Consider the following 24,380-nt stretch of genomic DNA (forward strand, 5'->3'; position numbering starts at 1 on the left):
TACTTGCGATCACCCAATGCTGAAGACACTGCTCGGATCCTAGCATATAATGCAGCAAGAGGATTCCCTGGGATGCTTGGAAGCATCGACTGCATGCATTTGGCATGGAAAAACTGTCCATTTGCTTGGCAGGGGATGTACAAAGGCGCCAAAGGAGCTTGCAGTGAGGTACTTGAGGCAGTGGCCACACAGGACCTCCGGATTTGGCACTCCATCTTTGGTATGCCAGGAACTCACAATCACATCAACGTACTGCAGTGCTCGAATGTCTTTGCAAATCTTGTTGAAGGTCATGCTCCTCCGTTGAACTTCGAGGTCAATGGGTGCTGATACGTCCATTTTGCATCATGATTTTCTACCGTTATTTATAATGTTTTTATGCATAATAATGCTTTATGGAGTAATTCTAATGCCTTTTGTCTCATAATATGCAAGGTTTACACAAAGAGGGAGAATACCGGCAGCTACAATTCTGGACCTGAAAAAGTTACGTCAGAGATACCTATTCTGCACATCTCCAAATGAGCTAAAAAATTACTGAGAATTATTTTGGAATATATAAAAATACTAGAGCAAATAACTACCTGAGGGGGGCCACCGGGTGACCACAAGACACCAGGGCGCGCTAGGCCCCCCAGGCGCGCCATGGTGGGTTGTGGCCAGCCCGGCCCACCTCCAGTGCCCATCTTCTGGTATTTAAGTCATTTTGACATAGAAAAAAAAATAAGGAGAAGACTTTCGGGATTGAGCGTTGCCGTCTCGAGGCGAAACTTGAGCAGGAGCACTATTTACCTCCGGTGGAGCGATTCCGCCGGGGGAACTTCCCTTCCGGAGGGGGAAATCGAAGCCATCGTCATCACCAACAACCCTCTCATCTTTGGGAGGGAAATCTCCATCAACATCTTCAATAGCACCATCTCCTCTCAAACCCTAGATCATCTCTTGTGTTCAATCTTTGTACCAAAACCTTAGATTGGTACTTGTGGGTGACTAGTAGTGTTGATTACATCTTGTAGTTGATTACTATATGATTTATTTGGTGGAAGATTATATGTTAAGATCCATTATGCTATTTAATACCCCTCTGATCTTGAGCATGAATATCATTTGTGAGTAGTTACTTTCGTTCTTGAGGTCTTGGGAGAAGTCATGTTGCAAGTAATCATGCGAACTTGATATGTGTTCGATATTTTGATGATATGTATGTTGTGATTCCCTTAGTGGTGTCATGTGAACATCGAATACATGGCACTTCACCATATTTTTGGCCTAAGGCAATGCATTGTGGAGTAGTTATTAGAAGATGGGTTGCTAGAGTGACAGAAGCTTAAACCGTAGTTTATGCGCTACTTCATAAGGGACCGATTTGGATCCAAATGTCTAATGCTATGGTTAGATTTTATCTTAATAATTTTCTCGTAGTTGCAGATGCTTGTGAGGGGGTTAATCATAAGTGGTAGGTTTGTTCAAGTAAGAACAACACCCAAGCACCGGTCCACCCACATATCAAATTATCAAAGTAGCGAACGCAAATCAAACCAACATGATGAAAGTGACTAGATGAAATTCCCGTGTGCCCTCAAGAACACTTTGCTTATTATAAGAGACCGTTTTGGCCTGTCCTTTGCCACAAAAGGATTGGGATACCTTGCTGCACTTTATTTACCATTACCATTACTTGTCCATTACAAATTATCTTGCTATCAAACTACCTGTTACCGACTATCTCAGTGCTTGCAGAAAATTGTTGAAAACCACTTGTCGTTTCCTTCTGCTCCTCGTTGGGTTCGACACTCTTACTTATCGAAAGGACCACGATTGATCCCCTATACTTGTGAGTCATCAAGACTCTTTTCTGGCACCGTTGCCGGGGAGTGAAGCGCTCTTGGTAATTGGAAATTGGTAAGGAAAAATTTATATTACGTGTTGAAATTTATTGTCACTTGTTACTATGGAAAACCATCCTTTGAGGGGTTTGTTCGGGGTATCTTCACCTCGATCGGAAGCACAATTAGTTGCCCCTCAACCTACTACACCTACTGAAAATATTGGTTATGAAATTCCTTCGGCTATGATAGAACAACTGCTAGCTAATCCTTATGAAGGAGACGGAACTGAACATCCTGATATGCATTTGATATATGTGGATGAAATTTGTGGATTATTTAAGCTTGCAGGTCTATCCGGAGATGAAGCTAAGAAGAAGGTTTTCCCTTTATCTTTGAAGGGAAATGCATTGACATGGTATAGGCTATGCGACGATATTGGATCTTGGAACTGGAATCGATTGAAATTGGAATTTCACCAAAAAAATTATCCTATGCATCTAGTTCATCGTGATCGAAATTATATATATAATTTTTGGCCTCATGAAGGAGAAAGTATTGCTCTAGCTTGGAGGAGGCTTAAGTCAATGTTATATTCATGCCCCAATCATGAGCTCTCTAGAGAAATTATCATTCAGAATTTTTATGCTCGACTTTCTCGTGATGATCAATCCATGCTCGATACTTCTTGTACTGTTTCTTTTATGAAGAAGACTATTGAATTCAGGTGGGATATTTTAGAAAGAATTGAACGCAACTCTGAAGATTGGGAACTCAAGAAGGTAAAGAGTCAGGTATTAAGCTTGAGTTTGATGGTGTTAAATCTTTTATGAATACCGATGCTTTTCACAAGTTTAGCACTAAATATGGACTTGACTCTGAGATAGTAGCCTCTTTCTGTGAATGATTTGCTACTCATGTTGATCTCCCTAAAGAGAAGTGGTTTAAATATCACCCCCCCTATAAAATAGAGTGTTTTCTACGGTCGCTCCATGAATAGCGCATAGCAGAGCCGCACCTAATACTCCGGCAACTCCCATCATATGAAATGGGAAATTAAAGAACCGATTAAAGCTAGAGATGAAACTATCATTTACAATGTTGATCCAGTTGTGCCTACTGCTTATATTGAAAAACCACCTTTCCCTGTTAGGATAAAGGAACATACTAAGGTATCAACTTTGGTTCGCAAAAGTAATATTAAAGCACCTAATCCCTCTGAGCAAATTAAAGTAGAACCTAGTTTTGCTATGGTTAAAGATCTCTTAGTAGAAAATATTGATGGGAATGTTATTTACTTCTGTGATGAAGCTGCTAGAATTGCTAAGCCCAATGAAAAAGATAAACATAGACGTGTTGTTGGCATGCCTGTTGTCTCAGTTAAAATAGGAGATAACTGTTATCATGGTTTATGGGACTTGGGTGCTAGCAAGGTGGGATCTTTCTACCATAGCTGATAGTAGTGGTAAGAACTGAAATATTAAAACTTGGGTGCTAGCGTGTTGTTGGCATGCCTATTAATACGGGACCGCCGTGTCTGTAGCGCCTTGTATTTCGTACACGATCACTCAAACCGGTAGAATGCGATTCTATGCATAACTTTATTTTGCAGGGTTTGATGTGAATAGTATGGCTCATGTGTATGTGATGCATGTGTGTAAATTATACATGGCCTACGTGTCATGTTTGTCAGCCGGCAGGAGCCAAAGTGTTGTCATTATAATGTATAATGACCTGCGTGTCGACTAGTGACTCTATGTAAAATTCATTACTAGTTGTAGTAGTTGGATAATAGAGATCAGGTTGGTGGCTTGGCGTCCCGGCGTGACAAACAAGATGGAGTTCCTAGATGGTCATCGGAGTCGGAGCCGACCAGGAAGAACATCCATGAAGGAGCCATACCATTTCACAATATATGTTTATTTGTGATTGTCATGCTTCTTGTTTTCTATGCATGTTAGAATGATAGAAAGATCCCTCGTTAATATCAAGCAATTTGCCATTCCCGATGTTGCACCTTCACACGTCAAGTACGTCTAGTAGTGGGCTCATAAAATTGGGGTGCTGCTAGGTGTCCTTGAATTGAAGGGTTCTTGTCGGACACGGACATGCACTGCATCAGGTTATCTTGACAAGGCTATCAAAATGGTTTTAGGCTTTGTGGCAAAGAAGGTTGGGAGCCGGGGTATGAGATACCTTCCCGACCGACAGGAGTCGTGTAGAGATACGATTAGCAAGGAGTTGCTTACTGGATAGGTATGTTGGCTTGCAGTGATGCTAAAGCTCACTAGTCGCATGCGCTAGTCGGATCCTGAATCACTGGGAATTTGCGGAGGGATGCCGACTTCAGTGGGAGTATTTCTATTTAAGGCTTGAATTACTCTACATAAACACATTGCTTAGTGATTGCATATTTTTCTATTGTAGATCAATGGCACCACCTGCTCAACCCAACTTTGCATTGAAATCAATTCCGGAAAAGGATAAACTGAATGGAAAAAATTTTCCACCCGGTATAGAAATCTGAGAATTGTTCTCAAGCACGATAAAAAGGAACATGTTCTAGAGGATCCACTTCCAGAGGAACCTACCGATAATGCTAATGCCACAACCAAGAATGCCTACCATAAACTCATTGATGAGTCAACGGAGATCAGCTGTCTGATGCTGGCTTGTATGGAGCCCGATTTGAAACATAATTTCGAAAATGTTGAGGCTTACGATATGATTGAGAGTCTCAAGAGCATGTTTCAGACACAGGCTAGGACCTAAAGGTTCAACGTCTGGCGATCTTTGATGGATTGCAAGCTGAAGTAAGGTGATCCACTGAGCCCACATGTGATCAAGATGATCGGATATGTGCAAGCTTTGGATCGTTTGGGCTTCCCGCTCTTGGATGAGCTGGCGACTGATGCAGTTATGGGTTCTCTTCCGCCCAGCTATGTGACGTTCATCTCGAACTATCATATGCATGGCATGGATAAGAAGCTCACTGAATTGCATGGGATGCTCGAAGTAGCAGAGCAGGATATTAAGAAAGGCACACATCAAGTGTTGATGGTGCAGAAATCGGCTAAGTTCAAGAAGAGCTGGTCCAAGAAAAAGGCTAAGGCAAAGGGCACGGAGATGGTAACCTCTGTCGCTGCGCCGAAGTCAGGACTGGACTCAAAGACCATTTGCTATCATTGTAAGGAGATCGGTCACTGGAAGAGGAACTGTAGCAAGTGGCTTGCAGAGCATGGAAAGAAGGTCGGAAATGCTTCTTCAGGCAAAGGTACACTTGTTGCATATGTTATAGGCATTTACCTTGCTGACATACCTAGTAGCTCTTGGGTATTTGATACCGGATCGGTTGTTCATATTTGCAACTCGATGCAGGTGCTGGTAAGAACTAGGCATGTGGCACAAGGGGAGATTGACATTAGGGTTGGCAACAAAGCAAGAGTTGCTGCGTTGGAGGTCGGCACGATGCGGCTCCAGCTTCCTTCTGGATTTATTTTGGAATTGAATTGTTATTACATTCCTACACTTAGTCAAAACATTATTTCTGCCTCATGTTTGATGAGTCAGGGTTATGAATCCAATTTAAAGGACAATGGTTGTTCATTTTATTTGAATGGTATGTTCCACGGCTATGCACCCATTGTTGATGGGCTATTTATATTGAATCTGGAACAGGAACCGGTCTATAACGTGAATGTCAAGAGGCATAAGCCTAATGAGATAAATCTGACATACTTCTAGCATTGCCAGCTTGGACACATTAGTCTGAAACGCATGAAGAAGCTCCATGATGATGGGCTCCTAACTTCGTCCGACTTCGGGTTGTTCGAGACATGCGAATCATGCTTGCTCGGCAAGATGACTAAGTCTCCTTTTGCAAAGAGTTGCGAGAGAGCGTCCGAGCTATTGGAGCTTATACACAGCGATGTGTGTGGTCCAATGAGCACAAATGCTAGAGGTGGCTATCAGTACTTCGTGACTTTTACCGACGACTTGAGTAGATATGGATATATCTATTTGATGAGGCCCAAGTCAGAAACTTTTGAAAAGTTCAAAGTGTTTCAAAACGAGGTTGAGAATCAGCTCGGCAAGACTATAAAGCTTCTACGATCCGATCGTGGAGGTGAGTACATGAGCCAGGAGTTTGATGATCATCTGAAAAGCCGAGGTATAGTACGTCAGCTCACACCTCCGGGTACGCCACATAGAAATGGAGTGTCGGAACGGAGGAATATGACCTTGTTGGACATGGTTCGGTCAATGATGGGCAAACCGGATTTACCCTTGTCATTCTGGGGATACGCTCTAGAAACTGTAGCTTTCACACTTAACAGGGTACCATCAAAATCCGTAGACAAGACACCACATGAGATGTGGACCGGGAAGAGTCCCAATTTGTCTTTTCTAACGATTTGGGGTTGTGAAGCATTTGTCAAGCGACTTATGTCAGGCAAGCTTACACCCAAGTCGGAAAAATGCATATTCGTGGGATATCCGAGGGAAACTTTGAGATATAGCTTCTACAACCGGGAAGAGAACAAAGTGTTTGTTGCTCGGAACAGGGTTTTCCTTGAGAAAGAGTTTCTCAGTCGGGAGGCCAGTGGGAGGACGGTCTAACTCGAAGAAATCCGAGGACCACTCGGGGATGGCTCGGCTGGTGATGAGATCATACCGGAGTCAGTCAGGGAACCCATAGTGGAAGCGGCACCAGAACCACGGAGGTCGGAAAGATTGCGCAGAGTGCGTGATGTATTGTAGCTAGAAAGCGACGAGCCAGACACGTATGCGGAAGCGATGGTGAGCCTAGATTCCGAGGCATGGCTGGAGGCCATGAGATCCTAGTGAAAGTCCATGGATGAAAATCAAGTCCGGGACTTGGTTGATCCGCCGCCTGGCGCAATGGCCATTGGTTGCAAATGGGTCTTTAAGAAGAAAACCGATGTGGATGGAAATGTTCAGATCCACAAAGCTCGGCTTGTCGCTAAAGGTTATGGACAAGTTCAAGGAATTGACTACGACGAGACTGATGGTAGCTGAAACTACGTCGGTATTTCCCCGGAGAGGGAGGGATGATGTAGCACAGCGACGGTAGGTATTTCCCTCAGTTATGAAACCAAGGTATCGAACTAGTAGGAGAACCAAGCAACACAATGTAAACAACACCTGCACACAAACAACAACACCTCGCAACCCGACATGTTAAAGGGGTTGTCAATCCCTTCTGGGGTACGGCGCCTCAAGATAGGCAAGCGGACGTGAGGTAAATTGTAGTAGATTGATATATCGAACGCCAAATAAAATAAATAAAGATAAAACGCAGCAAGGTATTTTTGTATTTTTTGGTTTAATAGATCTGAATAAAAATGCAAAGGAAAAGTAGATCGCAAGGCAAATATATGAGAAAGAAGACCCGGGGGCCGTAGGTTTCACTAGTGGCTTCTCTCGAGAAAAATAGCAAACGGTGGGTAGACAAACTACTGTTGGGCAATTGATAGAACTTCAAATAATTATGACGATATCCAGGCAATGATCATTACATAGGCATTACGTCCAAGATTAGTAGACCGACTCCTGCCTGCATCTACTACTATTACTCCACACATCGATCGCTATCCAACATGCATCTAGTGTATTAAGTTCATGGAAAAACGGAGTAATGCAATAAGAACGATGACATGATATAGACAAGATCCGTTTATCTATATGGCGGTAGATATAAATCTCGTCTTTTTATCCTTAGTACCAATGGTACATACGTGTCGGTTCCCTTTCTGTCACTGGGATCAAGCACCGTAAGATCGAACCCACTACCGGGCACCTCTTCCCATTGCAAGATAAATAGATCAAGTTGGCCAAAGAAAACCAAATATCGGAGAAGAAATACGAGGCTATAAGAGATCATGCATATAAGAGATCAAAGAAACTCAAATAAATTTCATGGATATAAAAAGATATAACTGATCACAAACTCGAAGTTCATCAGATCCCAACAAACACATCGCAAAAGAGTTACATCATATGGATCTCCAAGAGACCATTGTATTGAGAATTCAGCGAGAGAGAGAAATCCATCTAGCTACTAACTACGGACCCGTCTACAAAGAACTACTGACGCATCATTGGAGAGGCACCAATGGAAGTGGTGAACCCCTCTGTGATGGTGTCTAGATTGGATCTGGTGGTTCTGGACTTTGCGGCGGCTGGATGAATATTTCGTCGACGCTTCTAGGGTTCTGGTATATAGAGCAAAGAGGCGGTCCGGGGGGTACCCGAGGTAGGCACAACCCACCAGGGCGCGCCTGGGCCTCCTGGCGTGCCCTGGTGGGGTTTGCCCCCCTCGGGGCACCCCCCAGGTGCAACCAGGGCCCATTGCCTTCCTTCTGGCCCATAAAAAATCACCATGGAGTTTCATGGCATTTGGACTTTGTTTGATATTGATTTCCTGCGATGTAAAAAATATGGAAAAAACAACAACTGGCACTTGGCACTATGTCAATAGGTTAGTACCAAAAAATGATATAAAATGACTGTAAAATGATTATAAAACATCCAAGATTGATAATAAAACAACATGGAACAATCAAAAATTATAGATACGTTGGAGACGTATCAGCATCCCCAAGCTTAACTCCTACTCGTCCTCGAGTAGGTAAGTGATAAAAACAGAATTTTTGATGTGGAGTGTTGTTCATCAAGTCATATCATATTCTTTTCTTTATAGCATGGACATTTGGACTTTATGTGATTCAAAGCAATAGTCTAGTTTTGACATAATAATTTAGATACTCAAGCATATCAACAAGCAACCATGTCTTTCAAAATATCAATGCTAAAATAAGTTATCCCTAGCCCATCATGCTCAAACATTGATCCATTCATGAAACACACTCGAATATTAACTACACCCAATACTTGAGCACAATCATATTGGCTCCTAGTTGGTGCTTTTATAAGAGAAGATGGAGACTCAAATTCAAAATAAAAATTGCATAAAGTAAAAGAAAGCCCCTTCGCAGAGGGAAGTAGGGATTTGTAGAGGTGCCAGAGCTCAAAGCGAAAAATTTGAGATAAAAACATTTTGGGAGGTGTATCCATCCCACCAACGAAAATGACTCAGAGCTACGAACACTTTCCATGCTAGATATGCCATAGGCGGTTCCCAAACAGAAAATAAAGTTTATTCCTTTTCCACCATTCTTTCACTTTCCATGGCTAGCCGTATCCATGGGTGCCCTCCATACCAACACTTTGCAAGGAATTTATTATTTGACAACATAAAGTAAATATTTTTTTTGCATTTCGGGACTGGGCATCCCTAAAACCTTCGCCTTACTCTCGTGCAATGACAAGTGAATAAACACTCATCTTGAGAATAACACATCTAGCATGGAAAATATTAGCCACCCGTTACCGTTCCGCGAGCGAAACAAAAACACAAAAGAGAAGTTTATTTTGAAAATTAGAGATGGCACATGCAAATTTGCTTACAACGGCAAAAGAATACCACATATAGGTAGATATAGTGGACTCATGTGGCAAAACTGGTCTAAATGATTTTGGATGCACAAGTAGAGGCCATACTTAGTGCAAAATGAAGGCTAGCAAAAAGATTGAGAAGCGAACAACCAAGAAACAAATAATATCATAAGCAAGCATTAAGCATAATTAACACCGAATAATGCACCACAAGTAGGATATTTTCATTGCATGATTATTGACTTTCGTGCATGCATAGGGAATCACAAACCTTAACGCCAATATTCTTACTAGAGCACAATTACTCATCAACATAACTCACATATCACATCATCATATCTCAAAACTATTACTAAGAATCAAGTTTATTTTGTCCAATGATCTTCATGACATTTTTTTCTTTATCCTTCTTGGATATCTATCACTTTGGGACTAACATTTATGTGTTGCTTTTCATAAGCTCAAACAAATATAAGTGAAGATCATGAGCATAACAAAATTTTCTTTCTCTCAAAATAATTTAATTGAAGCAAGAGAGAATTTCTTCAAAATTTTACTAACTCTCAAATAAATCTAAGTGAAGCAAGAGAGAATTTCTTCAAAAATAACAAAGCACACCGTGCTCAAAAAGATATAAGTGAAGCACTAGAGCAAGTCCTAGCTCATAAAAGATTTAAGTGAAGCATAGAGAGCAATTCTAACAAGTCATGAAATAATTTTAGCTCTCTCAAATAGGTGTGTCCAGAAAGGATTGATGACTTAAAACACAAAATAAAACAAGCAAAGACACATATCATACAAGACGCTCCAAGCAAAACACATATCATGTGACGAATAAAAATATAGCCTCGAGTCAAATACCGATAGTTGTTGGAAGAAAGCGGGGATGCCACTCGGGGGCATCCCCAAGCTTAGTTGGTTGCTCATTCTTGGATAATAGCTTGGGATTCCGGGGCATCCCCAAGCTTAGACTCTTACATCCTTCCTTCATCCATCGTAAGATAACTCAAAACTTGAAAACTTCAATCACACAAAACTCAACAAAACCTTCGTGAGATCCGTTAGTGTAACAAAACAAATCACTACTATAAGTGTTGTATAAAACCAAATCATATTTTGTTTTTGTATTATATCTACTGTATTCCAACTTTTCTATGGCAAAAACTCATCAAAGAAAACCATAGAGCCATCAAAATAAGCACACAACACAAGAAAACAGAATCTGTCAAAACAGAACAGTCTGTAGTAATCTGATTTGTTCGAATACTTATGGAACTCCATAAATTCTACCAAAATAGGAATACCAGGGTAATTTGTATATTAATCTTCTGCAAAAAGAATCAAAGAAAAATCCCTTTTCTGTGGTTTATGAAAATTATTTTTGTGAGCACAAAGTTTCTGTCTTTTTCAGCAAGATCAAACAACTATCACCCAAGAAGATCCTATAGGCTTTACTTGGCACAAACAATAATTAAAACATAAAAAACACACTCATACCAGAGGAATAATTGTGTAAACACTCAAGAACAGCAAGCAAAAAGCAAAAATAAAATTTTATTCATTGGGTTGCCTCCCAACAAGCGCTATAGTTTTACGCCCTTAGCTAGGCGTAAGGCAAGGATCTAAGTTTTTTCATCCTTCTTCTTCTTAATTTTCTTGGGGGTATTTTTATCAGGAGGTTTTGTAAACACAACATAAAACATATTATCCATAGAAACTTTAGCATTCCTTAGTTGGTTTTCATCATAACCCCTTTGATTTCCCGCAACAATCCAAGAGTAGTGTTGATTAACATTATAAAAAACTTGTTGGATTATTTCTAGAACGGGAACCTCCTTTTTATGATTATCATCAAAGATCTTATTATCCCCAAGCAAATGTCTTAGTGCATAGTCACTATTGTAAAGAATTTCATCTATCACGGGTTTTTCACAATTCATACCATAAAAGTCAAAGATTTCCCTAGCTTCCCGAATTATGTAGTCAAACTCGTTCATAAGAACGAGAGTGGCCAACTTTTTGGCTCTAGGGTTCTTTATTTCGGGAAGCTCAAAAAACAATATTTGCAAAGTAGGATGAGTGCTGATAAATTTACTTTCAAGTTTCAGAACTTGAAATAGCATCCGCATAAGATCTAGTAGTTTTAAGTATAGGAGCATCATCAAGACTTAGATTTCCAACACAATTGAAAAATTCTTGGATACGTTCTTTTCCCATAACGCTCCCTTGCCCCAAGATAAAAGTTTTAGCATCCAGATTGCTTGTACGTCCAATCTTAGGAGTCAGGCCATTATCTGTTGGTGCCATACCGAAATCACTCATGATTGCAAGCAAAGAATAGATCTGATGAGAAAATGGCGAACGGAAAAAGAGAGGCGAATAAAACGGCAAATTTTTGTGAAGTGGGGGAGAGGAAAACGAGAGGCAAATGGCAAACACTGGTGCGCGTCGGTCCTAAACAAACGGTTTAAAACCCCTTTCCGTGACGGCATTTGGAACCGTCGCCAAGTGAGTGTGGGCGACAGGGGGGTCCTTCCCACACGACCCAGAAACCGTCGGGGATAGGGCCCCTATAGTACTCCTACTCGTTTCTGCTCGCATTGCCATCACAGTCCGTATTCTGTGGTGCTACGTTTACGATGCACGGTCCATTACAAACAGTTCACTATTATAGAACGTGTATGATGCGCGGCCCATCACAAACGGTTCACCGTTAAGAAGATTAGCTAATCGTCGTACGAGTGTTGGACAGGATTACGAAACGTTGGGCCGTCGTAACATCGTCGTACAAGACAACTATCGCACACACTATTCTGTGGTGCAACGTTTATGATGCATACTTCATCAGAAACAGTTCATGGTTGCGAATCATGTACGATAAGGCAACTAACACAAACGTTTAGTTTGCCCGCACCGTTTGTGATATTGTCTGACATCGCGCATGCTTTGCAAATGGCAACTGTGTGCATGCTTGCACACGTTTCCTCTCTGTGAACCGTCCCGAATTATGGTGGATATCGCAAACGTTTGTGTTTTACCAACCGTGTGTGCCGTAACAACTTGGAGAGCGTAATTTCACCATAATTTAATTGCCGCTTTTCCAAATTGTACCGGATTTGGATTTGAATTTGAATGTATGCTACAGCTTTATTCATATCCATCAGGTTCAAACAACCAATGCATTATTCGATTCATAGGTACATATGTTCAAGAATTACATAAGAACCAAATAAAGAATGATGAACCACAGTTGTATACTTGTACTATTAAAGACGGTAAAGAAAGAGGCGAAATATATTCTGGTTGCTGAAGAAGGTGAAGCGGAATGCCCATATTGTGCCCTCCTCCATGCAGAAGGCATGCATGACTCTAGTCCAACCCCTTGTAATGGCCGACCGCCCATCCTTCACGGTCTTCATGAAAACATCTAGATAAACATCATGTTCTGGTAGAAATACTTTAACCTTTGCATGCCCACCAATCATGTAGTTTGAGAGGTAATCTTGAGTAAACTGCTTTGGCAACCACTGCAAAGGAATAAGATTTCAGACATTGTCATCTAACACAACTAATTATGGGCAGGAAAAAGAAGGCTGCAGAGTTCTTATTACCATCCTGCAGTTCGCTGTTGTCTTGGATAAAGTGTAAACAAATAGTTTAATTGCCATCTTTGGACCCATTTTACTAACAATCTTTATCAGCTTCCTCACTTGATGCTGGTTCATCAATATCTCATTGCCCCATATGCAGAAAGGGTCGAAACACGGATCTTTACCAATGACATATGTACCTAAAAGCACCAAGTTAATATTAGAACCTAAACAGCAATGGCACAATGATGTAGTACAACACTCTTTTATAATATGTCTATATACAATCCGTATGTGGTAGTCCATTTGAAATCTCTAAAAAAGACAAATATTTAGGAATGGAGGGAGTATCTTATAACATCCAATATACTCACATATTAGATGAATTAACATCTTATATTATGGGCCGGAAGGAGTTTAGTTCATTCTTAAAAATTATCTGCTGCTGTATCCACGGGTTACAGTTAGTTTGAGCTAGTTCGGGCTCAAATAGCCCTAAAGTATATCTAAACATGAGGGCTAGTTTGAGCTAGTTTCATCTATAACCCACCCAAAAAAACTAGTATCCAACCCAAGAGGTGCTAATTGGAGCTAGTTCTCCTAGTGCATTTATTGTCAATCTAACCCTGCCATCCAAACAACTCTTTGGATGGAGTTAGTTCAGGGTTAGTAATGAGCTAGAAACTAACTCTAACCTCTAGCTAAGTTGAGTATCCAAACAGGGCTGTGTTGTTGCTGTTGCTGCTGCTACTGCTCTTCTACGTATATCTAGACATCATTAGAACATTAATGTAACACTCTTCCTTGTTGCTATGTAGCCTAGGATTGCATATTTAGACATTAAGTACAGTGCATGTTGCTATGTAGCCTTAGATATATTACATATGGCCCTAGTTAACCTAAGGAAAAATGGGTTGCAGATATATTCAGTTAAAAGTCTGATTCACCGATTAGTCCCTTATCAGCCGCCGGCCTATATGGTACGAGCTATGGATATCCTGAACGGTAAGTAGATATAAGCCATGGGATGAAACTAACCTTGATGGAAAACAACAATCGTTCCCAAAATTGTCCTGTGTAGGTACATCAAGAAGCATGTTAAGCACAACAGGCTAAACATCAACCAAAATTGTCGGGGGTTGGGTGCGACATATGCCAAAGGATGGCTTATCATGGTGGGAGCGAGTAGAACGTCGCCGGTGCCTGGAAGCGGGATGAGGCGTAGACACGTACGCCGGCGAACTTTACCCAAGTTCGGGGCTCTCCGTGGAGATAACAGCCCTAGTCCTGCTCTGCGGGGTCTCTGCATGTTCACTAAGGCACTAGTGGTACAATGGTGCTCCTTGAGCTGTTTACTAGAGGTGGAAGAAGGCAGGCACACTCTCTCCTCCTCTAGGTATGAGTCTAGTTCTAATAGGTTGGAACCCTTTGCATGGGTGCCCTGGGGGGTTTATATAGGCCTACCCCCCAGGGGTACATTGGTAATCTGCCGGGTGTAGGACCCGGCTGTCAGTGTCTCTGGCCGCCGGCTTCTCCACCGGCTGCTGGGGCCCGCCGCCTGGTGGGCCCCGCCGACTGGTCTGGTATGAAGCCGAAAGGCCGCTCCCGCCGCTCGCGGGTCTTGCCGGCTGCTGATCACTATAGCCGTGATGCTAATGACGCAGGCTTGGTCGGGGAGCGTGGCTACAGTCCCGCCGCCTGGCGGGCGATTACTGTAGCCACACCACGTCTCATCTGGTTGATGGCGCACGGGGCCCGAGGGAGGGATAAGCCGCCTGCTGGAAGCCAGCTTCCCTCAGTTCCGGCTGCCCTGGCTTCCTCCGTCTTCAGGGCTCTCACTTCCTGGTAGGGCCCGCCGCCTGCAAGCCATACCGACAGGCCGTCGTGGGAACAGGGCTCCGCCTGTCAGGAGTGACGTTTAGGGGGGAGAGGCAACAATGCTGCGTCGTGCGGAGATCTCCGCCTGTACGGGGCACTGTGGCCACGCCCGGCCCTGGATTCGGGGGGATGGGCTATGTTGTAGCCATACCCTGTCTTGTCTCCTTAATGAGGGCGCAGACTTTGAGGGCGCCACGGGCCGACTGCTAGGGGCCGGCCTCTCTGGAGGCCGCCCACTAGGAGTCGGTCTGTTGTGATGCCGTCTTCTAGAACTCGGCCGCCTTCTGACAGTCGGTCGTTCAGCCAACCGGCCGTCAGAAGGCAGGGATCCATCTTGACGTCTTGAGGGCGCAGCCGGTCCCGATGTCTTGAAAGGTTCGGGGGCTCGGGTTAGGCTACCCGTGGCCCATTACTCCGACAGTAGTCCCCGAAGCTGGTGAGGGGCCACGGTTGAGGAGCCGGGGAGCCTCAGCAGTTTCCTCCTCCGGGTGCTCCGAAGGAAGCTCCATCCGACTTCTAGGGAGCCGGTCGGCAGGAGTCGGGTACGTCTGGCCGGATCCTTCTCGAATTTCGAATGCATCGGGGGGAACCAGGTGGCGTGCTTGCTAAGCTTCTCGGCCCGCTGCCCGTCGTGGGCGTGCCACATGGCACCAGCCAGCCGGGTCGGCCTGCCAGCCCACGCGCGTGACGGGATGCGACCGCAGGCCGGGCCCGCCACCACCGGGCCTCGGCCTGCAAGCGGATCCGCTGTGGCCGAGGCGGGCGGTTGGGTTTCCCCGCGGAGTTACTGCGCGCAGTAACCCGCGTGGTAAAGGCGGGAGCATGGGGTCATGGGCATAGTTAATCCCACGATCCCACGCCCACCCCCTCGGCTTCGTAGCCCGTAGGCTATAAGTAGGGCGAGGAGAGGGAGCGGCGAAGCACGCGCGCCCCTCCACCCCACTCTCCCTTCTTCTTCTTCCTCTCGCCGCAGTGCCCCGAGCCCCGCTGAAGCGCTGCCGCAGTTCGTCTCCGTCGAGTCCGTCCATCAACCTCTCGCTCCCATGGCGCGCTCCGTAGCCTGGGACGGCTCCACAGTCCACGAAGACCACATCGACTTCCTACGCCAGACGCGGCAGCTGCCTAGCAAGGACTATGTGAGGGTTCGCCTCGCGCCGAAGGGGGAGATCTCGCCGGCGCCAGAGGAGGCCGAGCGGGTCGTCTTCCGCTTGCACTGCCTGCGCGGCCTCGGCCTGCCGGCAAGTGGCTTCTTCCGGGCCTTCCTTGAATTCTACAATCTCTAGCCGCACCACCTCACCCCGAACACGGTGGTGCTGCTGTCCGCCTTTGTCACTCTGTGTGAAGGCTTCCTCGGTGTCCTCCCCACTATCGAGCTTTGGGGGGAGTTTTCTACACCAAACTCGGCACCGTCGTTGCGGACGTGCCGGCTCAGTGCGACGCCTTCATCGCGGTGCGGAGGCCGGGAGGCGACAATCCATTTCCTCCCATCACGCTGGTCCAGTCGGTGAAGATGTGGCAGCAGTCGTACTTCTACGTGAAGAGCATCTTCGCGGAGGGTGACTGGGTCAACCTGCCAGCTTACGCTGCTGGCCCGCCAGCCGGGAGGCGGCCCAACTGGTCGTACCGGGTCAAGACACTGTCGCCTTCTGGAGCCGCCGCCATCGCGCGGCTCCGGGTGTTGGTACAGTCGGAGGGTCTGACCGGGCCCGACTTGCTGTCCGCCTTTGTGGCGTGCTGGGTGCTCCCGCTCCAGGGCCGCCCTCACATGATCTGTCAGATGAGAGGGCATCGGGACCCAAGCCGGCTGTGCACCAAGAAGATGCCTCACGCAGAGGTAGCTCATATGGTGAACTACCTTGCGAACTGCAAGCTCACGGAAGAGTGGCGGTTCGGCAAGGAGCCGTATTCTCGCGCCAACCCCTCGCCTATGGTAAATTACCTTTCCTTCTCTCTCTCTTCTTTTTGCCGAGTTCCATTTGTCCAACCTGACCAACCGGCTCTTCGAGCAGAGCTCCCTCCTCCAGCCGGCAGCCGGCGCCGCAGGGCCGGAGCGTCAATTTCTCCCCGACCGGGCGGAGAGTGATGTGGATGACCCCGACTCGGGGGCGGCGGCCTTGGAGGACGACGCCGAGGGAGGGGGCGGCGCAGAAGGCGGCTCAGGGCTCGGAGCCGGCCTCGAGGACTGGCTAGACCACGACGCGGGGGAAGTCGTCCCGCGCCGCCAGCCGGGGTCCAACCAGCTGGATGCGAGATCGTCTGATGCGCCGGCGGCCCGAGGTGGCGTGAAAAAGCGCAGGGCCACGCCGAGCCTGTTCGGCAGCCGGCCGAAGAAGCCCAAGGGCTCGGCCGCGGCAACCAAGCGGGATGAAGCGGCCGCGAAAGCCATCCGCTTCCGCAAGGCGGCGAAGGAGCCGCAGCTAGTTTCCGCGTAAGTACTGTCTTCCTCTCGTACTTTCTCCTTCCTTGTTGATCTTGTCTGAGTTTCTTCGCTTCGCTTCCCTTGATCTAGGGCCCCGCTCTCTCTTGAGAAGTCGGCCGCCACCTCCATCGTGGGGTCGGTGGAGACTTCCACTACCACCCGGCGGATCGATCCGACCGTCGACCTCCGGGAGGCGACGGAGCAGAACGCGCGGGAGGCGCGCGAGGAGCAGGAAGCCGCCCGCCTGGAGAAGGCGCAGGCAGACAGGGCGGAGGCCGCCGCTTTGAAGAGGCTGGCGGAGGCCGAGGCACCACCGCGGCGAAGAAGCAGGCCGAGGAAGCCGCACGCCGTCAGTCGGCGATGTTTGTCACCCCCCTGAACTCTGCGCTGCCACCACCGGAGTTCGTGGCGCAGACTGGGGAAGCCAGCGGCGAGCACCCTATCATGGAGAGGGACAGCGGTGACGTCGCCATGCCGGACGTAATCATGCCCCCGCCACCACCTTCTGAGGAGGCGCGACAAGCAGCCGGCCGACCCGCCGGCGCCACCAGCTGGAAACGAGATGGTGACGGGCCCAACTCCCGGGGTCTGCACACCCTTACGCCGCCGGCTCGTGAAGGCGGTCTCGGCGCCACGCCTGCTGGAGACCGGCGCCGCAAGCTCCTCGATCCCGGACACCGAGGCGACCAGCACCGCGCCCACTGGGTGTCGGAGTAAATGGCCACGGGTAGCCAAACCGACTACTCCTAGTTCTTCAGAAAAATTATCAGGCTTTTGGGCCTCCCAACACTCCAAGCATTGGACCCCCTTCCCTAGCCGGCTACCTCTGAAGCCGACTCACGGAAGGCGGCCCGGCCTCAAGCGACCTCCCTCCCCAAAACAACCACGGGGTGGCTGACTCCAAGGAGCCGGCCTCCAAGAGCACCGAATCCAAGAAGCCGGCCGAGACCGCAACCACCAAAGCTATTCCCACATAACGGTGACAAGACGGGGTGTGGCCACAGTGCGGCCCACTACCCCCGAAGCCTGAGGCGGGCATGGCTACAGGAGGCCGTACGGGACGACCGTCTCCCGTGCGGCTCGGCACTGTAGCCATGCTAGCCTCAACGTCATCCACGACAGACTCCCGTACGGCCCACGGGCGGCGGGCCCCTTCAGCCAGAGAGAGGCGTGAAGGCGGCCCGGCCTTTCCCAGTCGGCCAAGGGCGTAGCCGGCCCCCAGAAGCCGGCTACTCCCTTCCTCGAAGCAGGAGCCCCATTAAGGAGACAAGACGAGGTAAGGCTACAGTGAGAGCCCCCGAGGCGGCCCACTGTAGCCACGCTTACCTCGACAAAGCCCTCGTCATCAGAGGCGAGGCTACAGTAAGCAGCCGCCGACAAGACCCTAGGCGGTGGGGCCGGCCTGTCGACCAAGAAGCCGGCAGCCGGCGGGACCCACCAGTCGGCGGGACCCAACAGCCGGCGGAGAAGCCGGCGAGCGTAGACACTGACGGCTGGGACCAGCGCCCAGTTGGATTACCATTGTACCCCCGGGGGGTAGGCCTATATAAACCCCCCGGAGCACCCATGCAAAGGGTGGGCTTCTAAGCATAGCACACACACCACAGATAGAGAGGAGAGAGAGCTAGCCTTGTTCTTCTTCTCCCTTGAACCCAACAGCTCTAGGAGCGATTGTAGCTACTTTCACCGATCTAGTGATCATGCGGAGACCCCGCAGAGCAGGACTAGGGGTGTTATCTCCTCGGAGAGCCCCGAACCTGGGTAAGATCCGCCGGCGTGCATGTCTTCGCCTCATCCCGTTTCCAGGCACCGGCGACGTCTTATTGGCACCCACACAGATAAGCCATCCGTTGGCATATGTCGCATCAACCACCCGACATTTGGCACCCACCGTGGGGCCAGGTGCACCGTCGTCCGGAGACCTGTTCTGGACGGGAACCCTCTTCCTGCCTCGCGAGCGCAGCCAGCCTGCTGCGCCCGATGGCGTTTGCCTCGATGCGCTGCAAGGCATCGACGACGCCTGCGCAGCAAGCCGCCTCGCCGACCTGCTCGGCGAGGCTCGCATCTCCGACGAGCCTGCGTCCGACGCAGGCACGGACTACCCCGAGAGCCGCCTCGTCAGCCTCCTCGACCAGCTTCACGTCTCCAGCGAGCTTGCTGCAGATGTGGAGTCGGTCGGCTCCACCGACCCGATGCTTGTCGACTCCGACACCGCATCGCTTGACGCCTACCCCTCCGACGTGGTGGTCTTCGACGACCCCCTCCCACGAGCCGACAGCGGCAGCAGCGCTGTCACCGAAGTGCTGGTCATCAGCCACGTCGCCAACTCGGGCGAGAACGCCCACGACGCCCTGCAAGCGGCAATGCACGACCTCTCCGTCCCCATCCCGGCCGACGCCGACGCCGACGCCGAGACCTTGGAGGCACGCCGCCTCGCTCTCATCACGGAGGGCCAGAAGATAGCCTCCATGAGACGCCTCACCGAGGCTCACCAGCGCGAAGTCGATCACGCCGCGTTCGGTACGCCGCCGCCTAGCGGCCCGAGCCGAGCCGGCTTCGTCCAGAAGCGCGGCGCGGCCGTCGCCAGCATGCTGGGGGCAGATCGCCCCGTCTGCGCCACCCCTCTCGAGAACTTGCGAGCCGCCCAGGCGGCCGCAGAAGAGCTCAATGGGCTGGGAGCCGACGAGCTCCCCTACATGACAAGACGGATCCAGCAGCTGATCGACGCGGCTACGGAACGGCACGAAGCCGGCGCCCGTGCTGATAGCCATCCCCCGCGCCGGGAGCACGCCGCGACGTCCCGCTCGCCGACTGCGAGCGGCGCACACCGGAAGAAAGACAAGGAGCCGGCTGCCAGCCGCAGCCGGACTCGCATCACTATCGAGCGCGATGCGGAGGGCCGCCCTCGAGCAGTAGAGCACCAAGGAAATCTGCCCCCTCCTCCGCCTCGAAGAGAAAGACGCCTCACTCCGCCGCCTATCACACACCCAACCCTTGGCGACCGACTCGGCCGCCGAGAAGGAGTCGGCGAGAATGACGCCCGCCACAGGATCGACCGCCTTGCTCGATCCTTGGCGTTAGAAGAAGAAGACGATGTCAGCCCGCCATGTTTTGGCCCCCGCATCCACGACGAGCCCTTCCCCAAAGGGTTCTCGCTCCCCAGAGACACGCCCAAGTACAATGGCTCAGTGAAGCCGGAAGATTGGCTCATCGACTACTCCACAGCCGTCAGCATAGCCAACGGCAATCGACGAGTCGCCGTGAAGTATGTCCCCCTCATGCTGCAGGGCACGGCGCGCACGTGGCTCAACAGCCTCAAGCCTTACAACATCAACAGTTGGCTGGACTTCACAGAAGTCTTCGTCCGCAACTTCACCAGCACCTACAAGCGGCCTCCCAAGCCTCGCCAGCTCTCCCTCTGCGTCCAAGGGCCCAACGAGTCGACCCGCGACTACCTCACGCGGTGGGCCGAGCTCCGCAACTCCTGCAAGGGGGTGCATGAGGTCCAGGCCATCGAGTACTTCACCACCGGGTGCCGAGAGGGCACTCTCCTCAAGCACCAACTCCTCTGCGATGAGCCGGCTACCCTCAACGAGTTACTGGTCATCGCTGACAAGTACGCCACAGCTGACTCCTCAATGAAGACCGAGCTGCGAGTAGACGCCTCGGGGAAGGTGATTGCTCCGACTCCCAAGACGCCGGCTGGCGACCCTAATCGGCGCCCCTACCAGAACGACCACAAGCGCAAGGGCCCCATGCCGACTTCCTCCAGTCGACAGGTGGCCACCGTTGAAGATGAGCAGCCCAAAGAACGGCCCGCTCCCAAGAAGAAGGGTGGCCGGCCGCCCTGGCAGCTGGCTTTCTCCTACGAGCAGGCTCTTGATGCCTCCTGCAAATTCCACAGCGGCGCGAAGCCGTCCAACCACACAACCCGGAAATGCCATTGGCTCACCCGCATCACCAAGGGCGAGGGGATGCTGCCGCCTCCGCCTCCCGGCCCGCCGCCTCCAGGCCCCCAGCAGCCGGCGGCTCGGCCGGCAGTCGGCGCCATCCAAGACGAATTCCCCGAAGAGCATGCCGCCTACGTTGTCTTCACCAGTCAAGCCGACGACAAGCGCAGCCGACGCCGACAGCATCAAGAAGTGAATGCAGTCGCCTCCAGCACCCCCGAGTTCATGCACTGGTCAGAGAAGCCGATCAGCTGGAGCCAGGCTGACCACCCAGAGGTGATGCCTTCGCCTGGCTCCTATGCAATGGTCTTGGACGTCACCCTCGCGACGGAGAGGCGAGCAGCCAGATTTTCCCGCGTCCTGATAGACGGCGGAAGCAGTATCAACATACTATACCGCGATACCATGGAGAAGCTGAACATCAAAGCAAAGCAGCTCATGCCGAGCCGCACCGTCTTCCATGGTATCGTCCCCGGCCTGTCTTGCTCTCCAATCGGCAATATCAAAATGGATGTTCTCTTCGGAGACAAAGATCATTTCCGCCGGGAAGCAATATGGTTCGAGGTAGTGGATTTGGAGAGCCCCTATCATGCACTGCTTGGCCGACCTGCTTTGGCCAAGTTCATGGCTGTGCACCACTACGCCTACCTGAAGATGAAGATGCCGAGCTCGAAGGGGATCATCACGGTAGCCGGCAACTACAAGAAGTCCATCGAGTGCGCCATGGCCAGTAGCCGGCTGGCCGAGTCCCTCGTGGTGGCAGAAGAGAAGAAGATGTTGGAACGGGTTGTGGCCATGGCCGGCAAGCAGCCGGCCCTGTCCCCCAACCCCAAAGATGGTGATGCGCAGGGCTCCTTCCAGCCTGCTAAAGAGACAAAGAAGATACCTCTGGACCCGGAGAACCCGGAGAGGTTCGCTGTCATTGGAGCGAACTTGGACAGCAAATAGGAAGGCGAGCTCGCCGACTTCCTCCGTGAGAATCGGGACATCTTTGCATGGTCACTAAAGGACATGCCGGGTGTCCCGAAGGATTTCACCGAGCACAAATTACATGTCCGAGCTGATGTAAAGCCGGCCAAGCAGTGTTGGGAATCGTAGCATAATTTTAAAATTTTCCTACGTTCACCAAGATGCATCTATGGAGTCTACTAGCAACGAGGGGAAGGGAGTGCATCTACATACCCTTGTAGATCGCGAGCGGAAGCGTTCCAATGAACGTGGATGACGGAGTCGTACTCGCCGTGATCCAAATCACCGATGACCGAGTGCCGAACGGACGGCACCTCCGCGTTCAACACACGTACGGTGCAGCGACGTCTCCTCCTTCTTGATCCAGCAAGGGGGAAGGAGAGGTTGATGGAGATCCAGCAGCACGACGGCGTGGTGGTGGATGTAGCGGGTCTCGTGCAGGGCTTCGCCGAGCTTCTACGAGAGAGAGAGAGGTGTTGCAGGGGAGGAGGGAGGCGCCCAAGGCTGTTGTGTGCTGCCCTCCCTCCCCCCTTTATATAGGCCCCCTGGGGGGGCGCCGGCCCTGGAGATCAGATCCAAGGGGGGGGGGGCGGCCAAGTGGGGGGGAAGGGGTGCCTTGCCCCCCAAGGCAAGGGGGAACTCCCCCTAGGGTTCCCAACCCTAGGCGCATGGGGAAAGGCCCAAGGGGGGCGCCCCAGCCCACTAGGGGCTGGTTCCCTTCCACTTTCAGCCCACGGGGCCCTCCGGGACAGGTGGCCCCACCCGGTGGACCCCCGGGACCCTTCCGGTGGTCCCGGTACAATACCGATAACCCCCGAAACTTTCCCGATGGCCGAAACTGGACTTCCTATATATAATTCTTCACCTCCGGACCATTCCGGAACCTCTCGTGACGTCCGGGATCTCATCCGGGACTCCGAACAACTTTCGGGTTTCCGCATACATATATCTCTACAACCCTAGCGTCACCGGACCTTAAGTGTGTAGACCCTACGGGTTCGGGAGGCATGCAGACATGACCGAGACGCCTCTCCGGTCAATAACCAACAGCGGGATCTGGATACCCATGTTGGCTCCCACATGTTCCACGATGATCTCATCGGATGAACCACGGTGTCGAGGATTCAATCAATCCCGTATACAATTCCCTTTGTCAATCGGTATGTTACTTGCCCGAGATTCGATCGTCGGTATCCCAATACCTTGGTCAATCTCGTTGCCGACAAGTCTCTTTACTCGTACCGCAATGCATGATCCCGTGACTAACGCCTTAGTCACATTGAGCTCATTATGATGATGCATTACCGAGTGGGCCCAGAGATACCTCTCCGTCATACGGAGTGACAAATCCCAGTCTCGATCCGTGCCAACCCAACAGACACTTTCGGAGATACCCGTAGTGTACCTTTATAGTCACCCAGTTACGTTATGACGTTTGGCACACCCAAAGCACTCCTACGGTATCCGGGAGTTGCACGATCTCATGGTCTAAGGAAAAGATACTTGACATTGGAAAAGCTCTAGCAAACGAAACTACACGATCTTTTATGCTATGCTTAGGATTGGGTCTTGTCCATCACATCATTCTCCTAATGATGTGATCCCGTTATCAATGACATCCAATGTCCATAGTCAGGAAACCATGACTATCTGTTGATCAACGAGCTAGTCAACTAGAGGCTTACTAGGGACAGGTTGTGGTCTATGTATTCACACATGTATCACGATTTCCGGACAATACAATTATAGCATGAATAATAGACAATTACCATGAACAAAGAAATATAATAATAACCATTTATTATTGCCTCTAGGGCATATTTCCAACAGTCTCCCACTTGCACTAGAGTCAATAATCTAGTTACATTGTGATGAATCGAACACCCATTGCGTCCTGGTGTTGATCATGTTTTGCCCTAGGGAGAGGTTTAGTCAACGGATCTGCTACATTCAGGTCCGTGTGTACTTTACAAATATCTATGTCTCCATTTTGAACACTTTCACGAATGGAGTTGAAGCGACGCTTGATATGCCTGGTCTTCCTGTGAAACCTGGGCTCCTTCGCAAGGGCAATAGCTCCAGTGTTGTCACAGAAGAGAGTCATTGGGCCCGACGCATTGGGAATCACCCCTAGGTCGGTAATGAACTCCTTCATCCAGACTGCTTCCTGTGCTGCCTCTGAGGCTGCCATGTACTCCGCTTCACATGTAGATCCCGCCACGACGCTTTGCTTGCAACTGCACCAGCTTACTGCTCCTCTATTCAAAAT

This window comes from Aegilops tauschii, chromosome 1 (assembly GCF_002575655.3).
Source record: "Aegilops tauschii subsp. strangulata cultivar AL8/78 chromosome 1, Aet v6.0, whole genome shotgun sequence".
NCBI lineage: Eukaryota > Viridiplantae > Streptophyta > Magnoliopsida > Poales > Poaceae > Aegilops > Aegilops tauschii.